Source organism: Bos javanicus, chromosome 5, assembly GCF_032452875.1.
Source record: "Bos javanicus breed banteng chromosome 5, ARS-OSU_banteng_1.0, whole genome shotgun sequence".
Classification (NCBI taxonomy): domain Eukaryota; kingdom Metazoa; phylum Chordata; class Mammalia; order Artiodactyla; family Bovidae; genus Bos; species Bos javanicus.
In genome coordinates, this window is record NC_083872.1 from 86131499 (window position 1) to 86149732 (window position 18234).

Genomic DNA, 18234 nt, shown 5'->3' on the forward strand with positions numbered 1-18234 from the left:
GCTTCCTCTATGCGGACCTTATTTTATGTATCTTCAGGAGCAGTCCTTTGCAGATACTCAGTGCTTCATAGAATCTCAGCTTTTTTACCAAGTCAGGAAATGAACCATCATCTGAAGTTATTACACGCTAGTTGAGTAACTGGATTTGCTTTCCTAAGGTTGTGTTTCAGGCACCATATGTATATTTTTTTCACCCAGATCTCTGTATTTGAATACTTTCATAGCTTTTTGTGGCTCCAGAGACAGCACACCTGACAAAGAAACTGTAGATGTTGTCGCTGGGGAGAAATTTGCAGAGGAAAAGCCCAATGGCCACTGAAATCTCCTTCCATTGCCTGGGGAGATAGCTGGGTAGAACCTGGAGATTCATGAGTATGTTACATGGACTAATCCAAGATCTGTCAACAGAAAGACCCTTGGTCAACCTGGGGAGACTGAGCCAGGACAAACTGAGCTGTGGATGCTGAAGCCCTGATTCTTGAGCTCCTGAAATCAAAGTGTGCAGCCCTATTATCTCTGACTCCTTCCACAATCCAGTGCCTGCCCTGTTCTTGCTTAGGCCTGCCAGCCGACCCTGCTCTTCAGGTTCTTCCTGTCCTCTCAGTTTCTAGGAGAGACCACCCACCATTTGACTCTAACTCTTCCTGTTCATTTCCTTCTGATCCAAGAATTTCCAATGTCTAAGATGAGTTTTCTATCATTTTTGACGTTTTTGTATTTTAGGTGCTATTTACTGTGTTACACATTGACACACAAATGCGTGTTTTGTCGTAACAACTCCTTCCCTAACATTCTGGAATGCATTCCTTGTTTTACTTCTTTCTCTGCTAATGACTTTTCTGACTTTGAAGTAGTTAGATCACAGCTTCTTTATTAATATGTTTTAATGACTTTGTTTCCCCCCCCATCCTCTAACAAAGTTCATTACAGATATTACTCAACAATATATAGTTAGTTTGACTGAGTCCTCAGAGATGGGGTGAATTGTCTATGACACTAACATAAGAACCAGGAGTTTCACCTTATTTATAGAGGTGGCCTGGACACTGTGTTCACTCTGCACTTTCAGTCTGTGGGCAGAGGTAAAGGATGAGACCCAGTTTACCAGCCTACTCCACAGCTTGGTATGTAGTCTTTATGCCTTTATCCATTCAGTCGTTAATATATCTGTGGAGGGGATGATTTGGGATTACTCTGTTTTCAAAATTTAGAATTTAGTGTATTTTCAGGATTTTGCTTCTAATCAGGAATAATTTGTGCTGTAAAACGAATTACAATCTTATGTGTTATCTTATCCACACTAGATGTCGGTTATTTTATAGTGTATATGCTTGATCTTTGCTGTACTCTGGCTGGAAAGGAAAGTAAGTCCTCTTATATAGAAATGTGGCCTGTTAACAACGAACAAAGTATTTATAGGTTGTCTGCTCACCCACTGATTTTTCACTGGTAAAAGTATAGCTTCACCATACTGATGATCCAAGACCATCAGCATAGGGGTTTACCTTTTAACATTTTCATGTAAAACGTCACAAAGGCTATTCTAAATTAGCAAGGGGCATTGACACAGCAAACTAGTGAAAAAATGTGAAGCCACAGCTTTCTTCAGCTGGTTTGGTTTTAGCTGCCCCTTTGGAGCTTTTACACTTCTCTCCCTTTCCCATCCCAACTCCAGGAGGTAAACAAAGGAATATAATTTGCATCAGCTATAGCAATGTCTCTGAGGTCATTGCTCTAAGTGTGCTGGGGATTTGGAGTAGGAATCCTGAAAAGGAGAGAAAGGCAAGGTAAAAGCTCTGTTGACAAGGGAGTCTCGTAGGCATGTGGTGAGAGCACAACACTGGACGTGTGAATACGAATTCTGCAAGCTTCCTTTCCTCTTGTGAAAAAAAGTTCTGTCTGGTTAGAGCTGGACGCAGTGGCAGCTGTGTAACTTACCTTTACTATCTAATTCACATCCTTCCCTCTTGGCGTGTTTAGGACCTTCACGTCTTCTTGTCCTGCTCCTCAGCACATGAGAGGAGGGCAGGTGCCTGTCTGTGTAAGATGCTGAGTGGTGCTTTATCATTTGGCCAATCCACTGGGCTTGAATGGAAGGGCATTTGAATTCTCACTTTGGTGCAGACCATTAGCACATTCATCCTTTGCTGGCATCAGGTCAAGGAACCCAAGTCAGCTTGTGAACCAAGTTTTTCCCTGGAGTAAACATAATACATATACTTGGCTAGGAGGTCAGCAGTTAAAAGATGACTTTTTTTTCTCAGTAGGATAGGACATTTGTTCCTATTTAGATAGTATCTAAGTGGAGACAATTTAGACATTTAATAAAGCAAAATCTATCCTAAAAAAAATAGGAAGACCTCATTATAGATTCACACATCTGTGTATTTGTGTGCTCAAGGATAATAATAATACTGGGAGACATTTCAGAGGAAAGAGATGAGTAAAAATAAGAAAAAAAAATTAATGGATTTGAGCCCAAGTAAGCAAAACTCTATTATTTAATTATAGTATCTAACTGTGAATATAAATGGGAGATGTAGAGAAAGAATTTTTTCCAAAGTTTGGATCATAGAAGCTTTCGTGACTAAAAGAGGAAACCTGTCACTGAGAGCTACAAACTAGAGGTTTGATCTTTTTTAAAATGAATCAGGGAGTATAAAAAATATTTTAGGAATTGAGGACTGCCCCTTTTGTACATACTCAAGTGTTTTTACATCTGAAGTGAACAGAAACTGCATAATGTGGAAAATATGTCAGTGTCCTTCAGATTTGTTCCTCTGTGATAGTCTGGTTAGATGGGGAAAACTCACTGATACACAGTGGAAAAGGACATGCTAGCTCTTACAGTTTCACGTTGGGAACTTCTTGTGGACCAGTGCCTGCAGTAATATGTATGGTTGGGCCATTTATTTGCTATCAGTTGCTACTTCTGGCACATTGCTACATTTGGGTACATTTAAACCCGAGTCTTGGTTAAATTCCAAAGTAGATGAGTGATGATATTCCATCTGCCATGTTCTGATTTTGCCTTCCTTAAGGAAATGAAGCATAACTTCATTCTTAAGCAGACTGTTGATATACTACAGATAAAAATTTAATATTTTTATTCCTGGTTTTGGAGTTCAGTGTTATCAGACCTTAGCGCTATGCTCAACTTTGTCACTGACTCTCTCATAACCTTGTGCAAGTTAATTTCATCTCTCTGAAATGAATTTTCTATAAAAGGTGAACAATAGCCTAGGTAACTGTTTTAAGCCTACTTAAAATTGAAACAGATTATGACTGGTTGATGGTCTGCATTCTTGCTAAATGCATTTGTTCAGACTTTAACCATTTTTCAGATTTCTATCCACTTTACTGTATTATAAAACACATTCTCTTAAACATTATCTTTAAAGTTGTCTATCCAAAAAAGTATACATCAAATGACAGAAATCTTGGTGTTTCAATTCAGAGTGATGTATTTTTTCCCCTGACTAATCCCAATTCACATTTCAATTATCTTTTTTAGTGGAGGTATGAATGTGTATGTAGTTCTAGGTAGGGGGAAATAGGACTGTCTAGGGAGAAAACTACCATATCTCATATAGCTACATTTATTCTGATGTTTAGATTTTTGATTTACCAAATCTCACATTTTTGCAGAAATATTCAGTAGGACATGTTTCATGACATATTTCACTCAAACAGTTAATACGATGACACCCTCGGACTATGATATATTATGTAGTTTGATGTCATACTTAAAGCTACCACTAGAAAAGCTATAGAGAAAGACACTCAAAAATATTATAGATAAATAAAAATTGAATTATAAAAAATGTTTAAGGATAATAAGATAAAGAAAACAGAGAAATGAAAAACCAAAAACAAAGTGAAATTATTGGCTTCTGGCCTAACATGTCAATAATTACATGAAATTTAAATGGTCTAAATACAGCAATTGAGACAGATTGTTAGAGCATATTAAAAAAATAGCACCCAACTACAGTGCTGTATCTTCATAAAGTGAAAGTGAAAGTGAAGTCGCTCAGTCGTGTCTGACTCTTTGCGACCCCATGGACTGTAGCCTACCAGGCTCCACTCTCCATGGAATTCTCCAGGCAAGAATACTGGAGTGGGTTGCCATTTCCTTCTCCAGGGGATCTTTCCGACCCAGGGATCGAACCCACGTCTCTTGCATTCCAGGCAGACGCTTTAACCTCTGAGCCACCAAGGAAGCATAAATCTCTTCAAATATAGTGATATTGGCAAGTTGATAATAAAGAATTGGTAAAAAGTATCTTGCAAACATTAATAGTAGTAAGCAGGAGTTGCTATATTAATATCGGATACAGTAGACACTTGTGATAGAGGGGGGATATTATATATTGATAGAAGAGTTGCACCATCAATAAGACTCAGTCATCCTAAAGATGTGTGCCCTAAATTACCGAGTTGCAAAAAAATGACATATTTTTTAAAAAAGAAATAGATTTATAAATGAAGATTTTTAATGCCCCTATCTCATCAATGGATAGAAAACTAGACAGAAAATCAGCAAAGATATTAAAAAACTCAGCATCAGTGACCAACAGACTTAATTGGTACTCACTGAGCACTCTACCCCACAGGAACAGAACACACATTCTTTTAATGTGACCATGGAACATGTAATATATTTGACCATATCCTGGATCAGAAAACAAGTCTCAAAATTTTTTAAAGAATTAAAATCTTAAAGAATGTATTCTTTGACTACCATGGAATCAAATTAGAAATCATTAATAGAAAAATAACATGTAAATCTCTGGACACTTGGAAATTCAGCTACACACATTATAAATAATCCATGGGCCGTAAAGGAGGTCTCAAGGAACATGGTACATTGAATGGATTGAAAATAAAAATACACCATTGAAATTTGTGGGTCACAGGTAAAGAAGTGCTGAAAGGCATGTTTTATAGCATTAAATGCATACATTAGAAAAAAGGAAAAGTCTCTAATCAATAATCTAAACTCACAGTTCGATAACCTAGAAGAAGAGCTGAATGTACCTGAAGTCCAAAGCAAGCAGAATGAAGGAAATCATAATAAGAACAAAAATTAATAAAATCGGAAACAGAAAAACAATGAAAAAATTCTGGTTATTTGAAAAGACTGATAAAGTTGACAAACGTCTCACAAGTCTGACAAAGAAAAAAACAGATAAGACACAAATCACCAATGTAAAGAATGAAATAAAGTGTATCACTACAGACTCTGCAGACATCAAAGGGACATGTGTGTACTAGGAACAGTTCTATGCATATGAATTTGACAACTTAGAAGAAATGGACCAACTCCTCGAATGGCATCAGTCCAGTCGCTCAGTCGTGTCCCGACTCTGCGACCCCATGAATCGCAGCACGCCAGGCCTCCCTGTCCATCACCAGCTCCCAGAGTTCACTCAGACTCATGTCCATCCAGTCAGTGATGCCATCCAGCCATCTCATCCTCTGTCGTCCCCTTCTCCTCCTGCCCCCAATCCCTCCCAACTCCCTCAGTACTAAATAGATAGTTTGAATAGCCCTAAAACTTTTAAGGAGATTGAACAAAAAATTTTAACAATAAAAAAAAATCCACTCCCAGATGGTTTCACTAGAGAATTCTAACAAACATTGAAAGAAGTTTAGCATCAGTTCTATACAATCTCTTCCAGAAAACCATTCATTTTAGGAAAGTGGTATTACTGAGATACCAAAACCTGATAAAGATAGAACAAAAAAGAAAACTAGAGAGAATATTCTTCATGAACATGGACATAAGGATCCTTAATAAAATATTAACAAATAGAATTCAGCAGTATATGTAACAAATAGAATTCAGCAATATATACATTCCATGACTGAGTAGGATTTATTCCAGGGATCAAGGTTGGTTCAGTACTTGCAATTCACCTTGTTAACAGGCTAAAGAAGAAACACCATATGATCCTATCCATTCATGCAGAAAAAAGCATTTGACAAAATCAACCATTTATGATAAACATTCTCAGAAAAATGAGAACAGAGAACTTCACCTTGACACCAAGCATCTGAAAAAGACTGCATAAATTCTATAACTAACATTACCCTTAATGATGAAAGACTGAATTGTTTCTCCTCAGATAAGGAACAAGGTCAAGAATGTTTGCACTCACCAATTTTACTTAATATATTGCTAGAACTTCCAGCCAGTACAAAAAGATAAGGGAAGGAAATTAAAATCATAGAGATCAGAATGGAATCAGAAATAAAATTGTCCCTATTTTCAGGTGACATGATTGTTTATGTAGAATACCCTAGGGGACTTAAAAAAAAAAAAAAAAAACCTTTCAAAACTAATAGGTGAGTTCAGCAAGGTAGTAGGATATTAGATAAGCATACAAAAATCAACTATATTCCTGTATAATAACAAGGAACAACTGGGCACCAAAATTAAAAATACAATACCATTTATAATCACTCAAAAATTTAAATATTTAGTTATAAATCTAACAGAACATGTGTAGGACTATATGCTAAAAGTCATACAGTACTGATTGAAAATATAAATAAATAGGTGTATACCATGTTAATGGATTAGAAGACTCACCATAACAAACATATCAATTCTCTTTGATGTACAGGTTTAACACAGTTTGTATCAATATTTCAGCACAATTTTTCTTTTTTGTAGATCAGATTTTTCTAAAAATTTTATGGAAAGGCAAAGAAATCAGAATAGTTATAAGAATTTTTAAATAGAAGAATAGAGTGGGAAGAATTAATCTACTCAATTTCAAGATTTATCATACAGCTATAGTAATCAAGACTATGAGAGTTTGGCAGAGGGATACATGTGTATAACAATGAAATAGAACAGAGAGCCCAGAAATTGGCCCACACAAATATAAACTGATGTTTGACAAAGGTGCAAAACCAGTTTGGTGGAGGAAGCATAGCCTTCTCCACAAATGGTACTGAAGCTGTTGAGCATCCATAAGCAAAAAGTGAAACTTCACCTGTCTTGCTGCTGCTGCTGCTGCTGCTGCTAAGTCGCTACAGTCGTGTCCGACTCCATGCGACCCCATAGACGGCAGCCCGCCAGGCTCCCCCATGCCTGGGTTTCTCGAGGCAAGAACACTGGAGTGGGTCACCTGTCTTAGACTTATACAAAAATTAACTCAAAATATATCAAGAACTTAAATGTATTGATAAAAGTTAAAAATAAAATTTTTATGAAAAAAATTGGAACATCTTCAGGATCCAGGGCAAGGCAGAGCGTTTTTAGACTTTGTATCAAAACCATGATTCATAAAATGAAAGATTGATAAATTCAACTTACCAAAATTAAAAACTTTGGGCTCTGTGAAATACCCTGTTAATAATATGATAAGCTACAGGCTGGGAGAAAGTGGCTTCAGACTATATATTTAGACTTGTAGTAAGGATTAGTATTAAGAATATAATCTTTCAAAACCAATAAAATAAATGAAACAATCCAATCAGAAAACTGGACTCTGTGAAATACCGTGTTAAGAATATGATAATCTATAGTCTGTGAGAAAGTAGTTTCAGACTATATATTTAGACTTGTAGTAAGGATTAGTATTAAGAATATAATCTTTCAAAATGCTTCAATAAAAAAATGAAACAATCCAATCAGAAAATAGACCAAAGACATGAAGGAACATTTCATGGGAAAGGATATATACAGCTAGCATCTAAGCACATGAAAAGATGTTCAACATCATTAATCATTAGAGAACAGCAGAATGGCTAAAATAAGAAATAGTGACAATGCCAAATGCTGGCAAGGATTGCAGAAACCAGCTCACTCATGCATGGCTGATGGAATGTAAAATGATATAGAACGTTTTACAGAACAGTTGGACAGGTTTTTAAAGAAAACTTAACTTATAATGACCATAGAATCCAGCAGTTGCTCTTGTGGGCATTTATCTCAGAGAAAGGAAAACTTCTACTCATACAAAAGCCTGTGTGCCAATGTTTATAGTAACTTTGCTTATATAACACCAAACTAGAAACAGCGTAATAGTGTAGTGGCTTTCAGTGGGTGAATGGTTAAATGATCTGGACCAGAGAACACTATTGAGCAATATAACTGAACAAAGTATTGATACCCAACCTGGCTGAATCACCAGAGATTTGTGTATGATTTCATTTGTATGATAATTTTGAAATGGCAAAACTATAGAAATTGTACACTAGTGGTTTCCAGGGTTTAAGAAGGAGGTGGGATAGGAGGGCTCTCAAAAGACAATCTTAGGGACTCTTCTGGTGATGGAAATATTCTGTATCTTAACTCTACCCATGCCAATCTCTCGGTTTTGGTATTGGACTGTAGCTTTGTAAGATGTTACCCTTGAGGGAAACAGGGTAAAAGATATAGGGGATTTCTCTCTATTATTTCTGAGAAATGCATGCAAATACACAGTGGTGTCATGTTATAATATTTGATTAAAGACAAAGACAGCCTTCTAATGGCTTCTAGATTAAAATTCGAAGCCTTTCCTCGGCCCTTTCCTACTTCCTTCACATCCTGCTTGTCTTTCCTGGACATATCCCACTGCAGGCGCAGTGGCCTTTTTGCTGTTCCTGGGCTCTTACCACAGCGCCTTTGTTCTCGCTGTCCCCACAGCATGGAAAGTGCCTCTGTCCAGTTGCTCACTTTGTCCTGGTCTCTGCACAAATGTTACCTTAGCAGAGCGACTTTTCCCTTGAACACTGTCTCTAAAATAGGACCGCCTACCGCAATCTATTCCCTTACTTGAATTTATGTTTCTTCTCTCATTAGAAACGGGCTTCCCTGGTAGCTCAGGTAGTAAAGAATCCACCTGCAATGCAGGAGACGCCAGTTTGAGTCCTGGCTTGGGAAGATCCCCTGGAGAAGGGATAGACTACTCATTCCAGTATTCTTGGGCTTCCGTGGTGGTTCAGATGGTCAAGAATCCACCTGCAATGCAGGAAACCTGGGTTTGATCCCTGGGTTGGGAAGATCCCCTGGAGAAGGGAATGACTACCTACTCCAGTATTGTGCCTTGGAGAATTCGATGGACAGAGGAGCCTGGCAGGCTACAGTCCATGGAGTCTCAGAGTCAGACACGACTGAGCTACTTTCACTTTCTCATTAGAAATGGACTTGATGCTTTTAAAAATTTCAGAGTTTTTAGGATAGAAACTTCAAGTTCCCCATTTCCTCCCCTTTCCTATGTTTTCTCCTGGGATTTGGAACATTTGATTTTCAAAATCAGATGAAACAAGCTGGTTCATTCTATTTTTTTCCTTCTGCTGATGGTTCTATAATGTTCTAGATGGAATTTTAAGAGTTCTGTAGTAGTGGATGTTGTGTAGTCTGTCAGGCTCAGTTGAATACCATCCACTGGCATTTCCCCACACAGCAAAAATTAAGAGTCAACCTCCTCACCCCAAGAAACTGCCTCTAAGTGACTTAGCTCTGATTCTCTTGTAGGCTTCTTAATCATCCACGGTGTAAAGACACACTTCAAGAGGATCTTTAGAAGTGTTGGACAAGCTTCACCACGCGTGGCAGGTATGTGTCTACACAACTGAGTGTGCAAGGAATGTAACTTGTTTTATTTTCTACAGTTAGATCTAAATTATATATTAACCCTTCGTCTGGCCACGTGGAAGCAATCTGAGGTTGCATCCTAATTCTAGGTAAGATTTTGAAGGTGAGGGGTGACATATCTGCTCCTATGCTCTCATCTCTCCACGAGTCATGGTTGTCCTCTTATCCTGCATCAGCACTCATGAGCCACTGCTGAGGCACACCTTGATCTTTCTTTGAGCATCTTTTCCTTTCCTTCTCTTGGCTTCTTCCAGATACTCCCTGGATGCATGATGGTGTGCTGCTGCTGAACCAGAAGAAAGTCTCTGGGGTGGCATAGAGCTCTGTGCTCCTTGCATGACACTGTGAAGCCCCTGGGCCTTGTTCTATTGCTCCTGGTCATGCTACTCCAGGCAGTCCTTGGCAGACCTGGTCAGGTCCACCTGCGATATATCACTTAGTCATTTCAAAGGTCCAGACCTCATCCAAGAAAGAAAATCCATTCCATCTGCCATTATTTTATACCATCATATTTAGCAAAGATTGAGGGCAGGAGGAGAAGGGGGGCAACAGAGTATGAGATGGTTGGATGGCATCATCGACTCAGTGGATATGAGTTTGAGCAAACTCTAAGAGATAGTGAAGGACAGGGAAGGCTGGCGTGCTGCCGTCCATGCAGTTGCAAAGAGATGGACATGACTGAGCAACTGAACAACCCTGTTAAAATATTTTGAACAGCACAACTTAGGAAATCAATCTAAACACAATTTACATTTTTTTTCCTGTTGTTTCTTTAAAATGCACTGGGAAAAGGGAAGTGGATATTCTCTTGCCTTTGGATGAAATTTAGGCCTCAAGTAGGCTCCATACCTAGTAAGATTACTCTTAGATTTAAAAAATTTCTATCTACATTTTAAATCACAAACATTGTCTACATTCAGAAATTAGAATGGTCCGATCTCAGGCTATAATAGTAGCTTGCAAGTTCATTTAATATCAAATCATCTCTCATCCCCTCTCTGAGGTCCATATTTGGATTGGGCTCTTGCAGAGGGAGAGGGTGTGCTGTTTTCTTTCTCTATCTGTCACCTCCTCCCCCATTTGCTGGCTGCTATCGCTAAATCCTAAGGGATTGAAACAAGGGAAAGAAAAGGAAATGAGTGGCTTAGCGATGTTTTTTATGTGAACAGGTACCATGTTAACCTGTCTCCAGCTTTCAGGGCCTGGCAGATGTTTAAAACTGAGAGTCATTTGGCTACTTTGGGGGGACTTTGGTGGCTCCCCTGCTGGCCCATTTGTCTTTAACTCTCCTGGCTTGGACAGGGCTTCTCCTGTAGCTGTCTACTCCCTACTCATCTCCTGGTTTTCGGCTAGTCCAGCCCACATGAACTCATGTTGAGTATATAAAGAATACTTCCAGGCGGCCATCTTGGGCTTCAGGCTGGCTCTGTCACCCTCGGCTCACACCTGCATCACGAAAACACACATCTCGTGAACCTCCAAGGGCTGAAGGGTACTTCTCAAATTACTGAGCCGTTCCTTACCTCCTCCTTGTCCTCGAGATTCCCAAGGTGGGAGCCAGTCTGCAATCTGTCAGGTTTCCTAAGCTCCAGGGGGCACATCCATGCTATCTAAACTGTTCTTTTGAGGCCTCCCTAAAGACCTGAGAGAGAAAATAGCCCCTTCTAGCCCCCCTGCTTCAGTGATGTGGGGCTTGTCACAGGGCAGCAGCTCAATCCAAGAACCATTCCATAATGCTTCTCCTCAACTCTGTTCTTTTGATCCTTTATGTTGTCTTGTTGGGTTTTAGAGCCATCCAACCTGTTCTTCCCAGTGTTAAAGAACTTGCCTGCCGATGCAGGAGACAAAAGAGATCTCAGAAGATCCCCTGGAGGAGGGTGTGGCAACCCGTTTCAGTGTTCTTGCCTGGGAAATCCCATGAACAGAGGAGCCTAGCAGTCCATAGGGTTGCAAAGAGTTGGACATGACTGAAATGACTTACTACGCATGCAGCCAGTTCTGAGGACTTTAAAAAAATTTTTGGTTTTGGTCTAGCCCTTTTCTTTGGAATTTCATGCCTGTTCAATGAAGGTGCCTTAATTGAATCTCCTAGTTTAACATCTGATCATTTAAGCTCCACTAGGTGTGATCACTGACCTAGAGCCAGACATCCTGGAATGTGAAGTCAAGTGGGCCTTAGAAAGCATCAGTACGAACAAAGCTAGTGGAGGTGATGGAATTCTAGTTGAGCTGTTCCAGGTCCTGAAATATGATGCTGTGAAAGTGCTGTTCTCAATATGCCAGAAAATTTGGAAAACTCAGCAGTGGCCACAGGACTGGAAAAGGTCAGTTTTCATTCCAAAATCAAAGAAAGGCAATGCCAAAGAATGCTCAAACTACCGCACAATTGCACTCATCTCACACGCTAGTAAGGTAATGCTTAAAATTCTCTAAGCCAGGCTTCAGCAATATGTGAACCATGAACTTCCTGATGTTCAAGCGGGTTTTAGAAAAGGCAGAGGAACCAGAGATCAAATTGCCAACATCCGCTGGATCACAGAAAAAGCAAGAGAGTTCCAGAAAAACATCTATTTCTGCTTTATTGACTATGCCAAAGCCTTTGACTATGTGGATCACAATAAACTTTGGACAATTCTTCAAGAGATGGGAATACCAGACCACCTGATCTGCCTCTTGAGAAATTTGTATGCAGGTCAGGAAGCAACAGTTAGAACTGGACATGGAACAACAGACTGGTTCCAAATAGGAAAAGGAGTTCGTCAAGGCTGTATATTGTCACCCTGTTTATTTAACTTATATGCAGAGTACATCATGAGAAACGCTGGACTGGAAGAAACACAAGCTGGAATCAAGATTGCCGGGAGAAATATCAATAACCTCAGATATGCAGATGACACCACCCTTATGGCAGAAAGTGAAGAGGAACTAAAAAGCATCTTGATGAAGGTGAAAGTGGAGAGTGAAAAGTTGGCTTAAAGCTCAACATTCAGGAAACGAAGATCATGGCATCTGGTCCCATCACTTCATGGGAAATAGATGGGGAAACAGTGGAAACAGTGTCAGACTTTATTTTTTTGGGCTCCAAAATCACTACAGATGGTGACTGCATCCATGAAATTAAAAGATGCTTACTCCTTGGAAGGAAAGTTATGATCAACCGAGACAGCATATTCAAAAGCAGAGACATTACTTTGCCAACAAAGGTTCGTCTAGTCAAGGCTATGGTTTTTCCAGTGTTCATGTATGGATGTGAGTGTTGGACTGTGAAGAAAGCTAGCGCTGAAGAATTGATGCTTTTGAACTGTGGTGTTGGAGAAGACTCTTGAGAGTCCCTTGGACTGCAAGGAGATCCAACCAGTCCATTCTGAAGGAGATCAGCCCTGGGATTTCTTTGGAAGGAATGATGCTAAAGCTGAAACTCCAGTGCTTTGGCCACCTCATGCCAAGAGTTGACTCATTGGAAAAGACTCTGATGCTGGGAGGGATTGGGGGCAGGAGGAGAAGGGGACGACAGAGGATGAGATGGCTGGATGGCATCACCGACTCGATGGACATGAGTCTGAGTGAACTCTGGGAGTTGGTGATGGACAGGGAGGCCTGGCGTGCTGCGATTCATAGGGTCACAAAGAGTCGGACATGACTGAGTGAGTGATCTGATCTGATCTGAGGAAGAGTTAGAGGCTTCCCTGGTGGCTCAGTGGTAAAGACTCTACCTGCAATGCAGAAGACCCAGGTTCGATCACTGGGTCATGAAGATCCCCTGCAGGAGGACATGCAAGCCACTCTAGTACTCTTGCCTAGAGAATCCCATGGATGGAGGAGCCTGGTGGGCTGTAGTCTGTATGGTCCCACAGAATCAGACACAACTGAAGCGACTAGGCAGCAGCAGGAAGAGTGAGAGTGGTTGGGGGAGGGATAAAGGTTTAGCCACCCCAGTGGCAGCTTGCTTTGAGATTCACTAATATCTGTACATGGCTTGACTACCTTATCTTCCACTCAAAAGTATCTAAATATGATTTTACCTCAGTAAATAGGAGGATCTCTTTTAAGTCTATTTTCAATGCATGAGAGTCATTCTAATTTCTCAGACAGTCTTAGACTTTTGAAACTCAAAATTCAGTAATTGACACCCCTATATCCCCCATGCTTCCCTCCTCTGCCAACGATTTTCTTTTCTTTTTTTTAAAAAAAATTTTTATTAGAATATAGTTGCTTTACAATGCTGTGTTAGTTTCTGCTGTACAGCAAAGTAAATCAGCTGTATATATATATATATATCCCCTCCTTTTCAGATATCCTTCTCATTTAGATCAAGATAGAGCAGTGAGTAGAGTTTTATTGCTCTACAGTAGGTTCTCATTAGTTTTCTATTTTATACATTGTGTGAAATAGATAGTAGTGTGTGTGTATGTATGTGTGTGTGTATGTGTGTGTGTGTGTGTGTGTGTGTATGTCAATCCTAATCTCCCAGTTCTTGCCAATAATTTAGCAACTTGTCTGACTGAATGGAGAAAGAAGTAAGATTCAAGGAAATGAAATACCTCAAATGTTACATCCTGTGTGATAAAAAATATTGCCTACCCTTTTTTGAATATGTGTGTTGTGGGTTTAAATCCACATAATGGCACTGCATCCTTTATAGTAAGGATTTAACATTTGAGGAAGCTAGCTGTTGTAGTTTAGTTTAGCTGTATAAAACCAGTTATATAGGATTGGGTTTCCCTGGTGGCTCAGTTGGTAAAGAATTTGCCTGCAATGCAGGAGACCTAGGTTCATTCCCTGGGTAGGGAATATCCCCTGGAGAAGCTAGCTTTCTTCACAGTCCAACACTCACATCCATACATGAACACTGGAAAAACCATAGCCTTGACTAGACAGACCTTTGTTGGCAAAGAATTAGCCTAATATCAAAAGTAGGCAAAATATCTAGCAGTTGAATCCAGTATTGTATACAAAAAATATGCACCATGATCAAACAGGATTTATCCCAAATATGCAACTCTCATTCATCATTCAAAAATCAATTGCTATAGTCTATCATATTAATAGCTAAAGAAAAAAAATCTAATCATGTATGGATGTGAGAGTTGGACTATAAAGAAAGCTGAGTGCAGAAGAATTGATGCTTTTAAATTGTGGTCTGGGAGAAGATTCTTGAGAGTCCCTTGGACTGCAAGGAGATCCAACCAGTCCATCCTAAAGGAGATCAGTCCTGGGTGTTCATTGAAGGACTGATGTTGAAGCTGAAACTCCAGTCCTTTGGTCACCTGATGCGAAGAGCTGACTCATTTGAAAAGACGCTGATGCTGTGAAAGATTGAGGGCAGGAGGAGAAGGGGACGACAGAGGACAAGATGGTTGGATGGCATCACCAACTCAATGGACATGGGTTTGAGTAGACTCTGGCAGTTGGTGATGGATAGGGAGGCCTGCCGTGCTGTGGTTCATGGGGTCACAAAGAGTTAGACACGACTGAATGACTGAACTGAACTGAAAGAAGAAGAATCATATTATTATAACAATAGATAAGAAAAGCATTATCACATAATCCAACATGCATTCATGATAAACTTTCAAGCATCTAGGAATAGAGAAACCTACAGTTAAAAGCATACACCATGATGAGAAACTAGATTCCTTCTCCTGTCACTCTGGGATATGACAGTGATGTCTCCTCTCACCACTCCTATTCAACATCATACTGGAAATTCCTAGCTAATATATTAAGAGAAGAAAAAATATGTATGTATACACACAGATGGGGAAGGGGCTTCCCTTGTGGCTCAGCTGGTAAAGAATCCGCCTGCAATGTGGGAAACCTAGTTTGATCCCTGGGTTGGGAAGATCCCCTGGAGAAGGGAAAGGCTGCCCACTCCAATATTCTGGCCTGGAGAATTCCATGGACTGTATAGGCCATGGAGTCGCAAAGAGTTTGACGCGACTGAGCGACTTCACTTCTTGGATAGGGAAAGAGAAAAATGAAACTGTTGACAGGCTACATAATTGTCTATGTAGAAAATTCAAAATAATTTATAAAAAGACTCCTGGATAAGTCTTGCTTCTACATTAGACTAATATACAAAAGTAAATCGATTTCCCATATACCACATGAACAAATGGAATTTGAAATTAAAAACACAGGATCATTTATATTACCTAAACTACAGAGGTAGAGAAAGGAGAAACAAAGGGAAGAATGAATACATGGAACACGGGGTTTTTATGGCAGTTAAGCTTTATCATATCATACATGATACTCCAAAATCACTGCAGATGGTGACTGCATCCATGAAATTAAAAGACGCTTACTCCTTGGAAGGAAAGTTATGACCAACCTAGATAGCGTATTCAAAAGCAGAGACATTACTTTGCCAACAAAGGTTCGTCTAGTCAAGGCTATGGTTTTTCCAGTGTTCATGTATGGATGTGAGAGTTGGACTGTGAAGAAGGCTGAGCGCCAAAGAATTGATGCTTTTGAACTGTGGTGTTGGAGAAGACTCTTGAGAGTCCCTTGGACTGCAAGGAGATCCAACCAGTCCATTCTGAAGGAGATCAGCCCTGGGATTTCTTTGGAAGGAATGATGCTAAAGCTGAAACTCCAGTACTTTGGCCACCTCTTGCGAAGAGTTGACTCATTGGAAAAGACTGTGATGCTGGGAGGGATTGGGGCAGGAGGAGAAGGGGAAGACAGAGGATGAGATGGCTGGATGGCATCCCTGACTCGATGGACGTGAGTCTGAGTGAACTCTGGGAGTTGGTGATGGATAGGGAGGCCTGGCGTGCTGCGATTCATGGGGTCGCAAAGAGTCGGACACGACTGAGCCACTGAACTGAACTGAACTGAATGCTAGCATCATAGAATGAGTTTGGAAGTGTTCCCTATGATTCTGTTTTGTGGATCAGTTAGTATAGAATTAGTATCACTGGGACATTTAAAAGTAGGTCATTGCATATATAATTAGTTATGCAAAGATGAGGTCATTAGTCTGGGCCCTAATCCTATATAGGATCTTCCTAACCCAGGGATCAAATCCAGGTCTCTTGCATTGCAGGTGGATTCTTTACCAGCTGAGCCACCAGAGAAGTACAAATAAGTAATTTAGTCAGTAAATTGTGCCCAACTCTTATGACCCCATGGACTGTAGCACACCAGGCTCTTCTGTCCATGGGATGTACCAAGCAAGGGTACTATAGTGGGTGCCATGGGGCTTCTGAGCGGTTGAACTGAATTGAACATAATACTATAATGGTGGAGACATGCCATTCTGTATTTGTCAAAGTACATAGAGGCGTGCAACACAAAAAAAGAACTCAAATGTAAACAATGGACTTTAGTTAATAATCATTTCAGTATTGGTTCATCAACTGTGAAAAAAAAAAAAAGTATCATACCAGTGTAAGATGTTAATAACAGTGTAAACTGAGGGTGGGGAGAAGGGAGTATTTGAGAACTTTTTATGTTTTTTTTCAATTTTTTCATAAACCTAAGACAGAAATAAAGTCTGTTAATGAGAAAAATAATAGTGTTTAAAAAAGAAAAAGAAAAAAAAAAGGGCAAACAAATGTCAGACTGAGATACCTGGAGTTAGGACTTTATCATGTGAATTTGGAGTGGAGGGGGACACCATTCAGCCCATAACACTAGGGTTCAAAGAGGTTCAATAACTTGAAAGTCACACAGCCCTTGAAATGCCATTGTGGAGATTCCACGCCATGACATTGTGACTCTCTAGCTGAGTTCTTTCTGCTGTACCACAGTTCATCTCAGGCAACTTTTGCACGCAGTCCTCTGCAAAGAGGAGAATGCTAGTTTTCCTTTAAACAACCCATCAGATCGGCTTGGGCATGGATCCACCCAAAGAAGGAGCTCAGACTAAGACATAGGTCAAACTATCTCATGAACTTGTAATAACCTTACAGCTTACACAAAGGAGTAACTTTACACTTTATACCTTACACAAAGGAACAGGTTTGTGAAGAGGTTCAATCTAAAACTGTAATACTCTGGATTAGAAAATGAATTTGTACTTGAACTAGAGGTATAGATTGTGAAGAATTCACCTGGATCTGGAACTACTAAAAGGGTGTCAGTGTGAGTTTGGTGATGTTATTCCTGTGACCTGTGGTTTGCAGTTTGTGTTCTTGACCTGTATTCGTATCTACATATGCCACGTGTACGTGGTCTGTTTCATGTAGAGCATAGTTAAACAGTGTGTAATAAAGCAACATATTTAGATCATGCAAAAGAAAATGAATAAAATGTTTGCTCTGAAGTTCCTGCAGGCATTTGCTGGATAATGATAATGATAGCTTTACTAAAATATATTCAACTTCAATGAGGGTTATATTTAGGAAAATTATCAGATTGTTTTGGATATTTTCCTTATAAAAACAATTCTTTAGTGCATCTTATGTGGAAGATAGGAATTATAATAGTGATTCGGAAATGTGTCTTCATGAATATGAACATAATTTGAGTCTTATAGTATTTAGAGCTGTTTTATTCCAGATGGCAAAACATTTTTATTATTCCTTTCCGTTAGTGCTTGAAATATATACCTATGGAAATAAGTCCATTTTAAGATTTTTCTTGCCAAAACTCTAATAGATGCTCACTTACTGAGAAATATGTGTACT

The 18234-nt window shown here is 39.5% G+C and overlaps 1 protein-coding gene across 6 annotated transcripts in view; it reads left to right on the forward strand.

Annotated features, from left to right (window-relative positions):
• The window catches only part of SOX5 (SRY-box transcription factor 5), a 1175689-nt gene that overhangs the window by 160635 nt on the left and 996820 nt on the right, over positions 1–18234 (forward strand). For all 6 annotated transcript variants that reach the window (XM_061417626.1, XM_061417628.1, XM_061417625.1 and 3 more), the window contains exon 2: positions 9479–9559. The gene's annotated coding sequence lies outside the window, so the exon portion shown is untranslated. The remainder of the gene's footprint in view (positions 1–9478; positions 9560–18234) is intronic.